Source organism: Sinocyclocheilus rhinocerous, unplaced genomic scaffold (genome assembly GCF_001515625.1).
Source record: "Sinocyclocheilus rhinocerous isolate Xijiao unplaced genomic scaffold, SAMN03320098_v1.1 scaffold3798, whole genome shotgun sequence".
Classification (NCBI taxonomy): domain Eukaryota; kingdom Metazoa; phylum Chordata; class Actinopteri; order Cypriniformes; family Cyprinidae; genus Sinocyclocheilus; species Sinocyclocheilus rhinocerous.
The window spans coordinates 57200-60429 of NW_015647484.1; positions in this window are offsets into that span (position 1 = coordinate 57200).

The following is a 3230-nucleotide window of genomic DNA, read 5'->3' on the forward strand; positions in this document are numbered from 1 at the left end:
ACACAGAGACTCTCTCTGGACCGAATGAATGCCAAATTCATCATAGTTTCATTGTTTTCTATAATGCATAGAATGCTTGTCCTGAATGATGCATGATCAGTCACATAAGGAACAGCAATGAACATTTATGTGCTGAAAATACTTTAAATCGTTCATAAATGAAAGAAATTACAAGTGTTATAAACTAAACTAAACCGGAAAATCTTTTCACAGACACCTTTTGGGAGTTTAATTCATATATTTAATCACATATCTTCACATACTGACATTATGTGATCTTCATGCTTGTATAATATATAGCCTATTTAATAATACCTTGAATTAGTTTTTATTTCTCTAGTTTAAATTTAATTGTAGTAAATCTTTAAGCTTGCATGAGATATATTTTATTAATATTTTGAGTTTTCATTTTAATTCTAATCTTTATTTTTGCATGAGATATATGGCTAATCATATTTTGAATTCGTTTTTTTATTTTTCATTTTAGTAAATCTTTATGCTTGCATGAGATATATTATTGTTATTATTATTATTATTATTTGGAATTAGTTTTCATTTTAAAGTTTTAGTAATTTTTTTACTATATATATAGTTTAAATATTGTATATTTAAACATAAAATTTCAGGAAAACTTAAAAAAACAATTGTCTTAATGTATCGTGATTAATCAGTTGGGTGAAGCATGGTGATATTTGTTAAGTTTTAAGTTTTTTCTTATCAGACAAGTGAACCAACAACTAACCAGTAAACACAACTAAACAGCTGAACCCTGAAGATAACGCGCCTCTGTCTTTGTATTCGCTTCTGTTACACACTAATATTTAATCTATTAGTTCCTCATGAAAACGATAATACATAACACAGTGTAATATATTAACACACTGTTCAGTGAGGAAGAAAATAAACTCACCTTTGTGTTAATGATGTTCTTCATTCACAGCACGATCCAAATGCTCCTGTGACAGAAATCATCTGAATTATGAAAGGATATCATATTTTCATAACTATACGATGAATGATATTACATTAGGCTACCTGTACTCCATTAAAATCCGAGGCGTGTGAAGGTTCTGTGAATCCGGCAAGTCTGACAGGAGCTCTTATATTTTATATTAATACAGAATCATCTACTGCAGAGTTGTAGACATCCACAAGAGAGAGAGAGAGTGTGTGTGTGAGTGTGTGTGTGTGTGTGAGAGTGTGTGAGTGTGTGTGTGAGAGTGTGTGTGTGTATGAGTGTGTGTGTGTGTGAGAGTGTGTGAGTGTGTGTGTGTACTGGTTTATATATCCTGGTGGGGACTTAAACCTGACTACACACAGACTCATGGGGACTCGTGTCATGGTGGGGACCTAAATTGTGGTCCCCACGGGTACAAAAGCTTATAAATCATACAGAATGAAGTTTTTTGAAAATCTAAAAATGCAGAAAGTTTCCTGTGAGGGGTAGGTTTAGGGGTAGGGTTGGTGTAGGGCAATAGAATATACGGTCTGTACAGTATAAAAACCATTACGCCTATGGAGAGTCCCCACAAGGATAGCTGACCAGACATGTGTGAGTGTGTGTGTGTGTGACTGATAAGAGCTCCGCCAGTCACACCCAACATAAACTGTTCCTCAGTACATTTATCTTGTTTTCCAACAAGACAAAAATATGAGTACATAACCCATAATAACACTTCCTCCAGTGAGAATTTTGAAAATACTGTAGACTATGTTTTATCTGGAAGCAAGGGTTTGAAGTTAAAAAGGTCTTAATGCTGGATTTGTTTCAGCTTCTGTCTTCTCCAGATGTTAACTGATGGACTGGAGTGCTGTGGATTACTTGTGGATTATTGTGATGTTTTTATCAGCTGTTTGGACTCTCATTCTGACGGCACCCATTCACTGCAGAGCATCCATTGCTGAGACACTGATGCAATGCTGCATTTCTCCAAACCTGACGAAGAAACAAACTCATCCTGATCTTGAGGGTGAACTATTCCTTTAAGTGAGTTTATAGTGAAAACAAGAAAATATTTTGTTTTTGTTGTTGTTTTAATCATAAACTCACTTCATTTTGTTCCATTCATCAGAAAACACGACTAATAAAATGACAATATCTTGCGCTCTCCAGTAAATATATCTTGATTTAAGAATGTTTTTACTGGAAAAGAACAGCATTGTTTGTGGTGTGGTGTCATCTTACTGGAAAGATATTAGATGTAAATCAATGGAATACTCTCTGACCATAAATGAGGGCAATATACTGTATTTGAATGTCACAGGGTATGAATTACTGTTTAATATTTGCATGTTTGACACACTGCAACCAAATCTGAATCTGAATATTACCATGATAACATAGTAGCAAACAATGTGGCAACACAGCAGATAATGTGTATCCATTCAGCCCAAACTCTGTCCACAATATTACTCTTTGGTTGCAGATTGATTATATATATGTATATATATATATATATATATATACGCACATACAAACATACACACAATCTATGTATAAAATTGTATTTTAGTTAACATTTATTTTATTTCAGACGCTTGCAACTGAAAAAAAAAAAGCTTTTTATGGTTTTAGTTTTCATAGCCATTTCTAACCAGAATCACTCAACAATAATAAAAAAAAAAGACAAAACACAAGCAACAAGACTCCGTTATTCTGATGATTTTGCATTTTACATGAAAGCGCTCCTGGCTTTCTGGTTAGTTTGTTAGTTTGTTTGTTTTTTTCCTTGAATAACAGCGGCATGCATTCAAATTCTGTCCCGTATCTGTGTATTCATCCCTGACGGACACTGGGACATTCATGACTATCAGCTGCGTAAAAATATAAATAACATGTAAATTAAAATGGAAAAAATTCAAATGTCACACAACGCTGGAGATAAACAGAGGAAATGAGTACAGGAATAATACCACTATTCACTTAAACAATTACTCAAAATAATTAACCAAAAATGCGCTTGCGTTCTTTCAGACCTCAGCATTCTCATCGAAGTCTCGACTTATCTATTGACTTATCTATCTTACATAAGAAAAATTTTAAAAAGGATACGAACGAGTCAACAATCCAGTCCAGAGCTGCACAATGAATGTGGAGCTGAAGTAGAAACATCTGAAAGCAGGAAAACTTCAGTAAAAGTATTTCATTTCTCACTATTTCATCTCACTGTTGTTTAGGAGATACACAATCATAAACTGATGATGACTGACACACACACACACACACACAC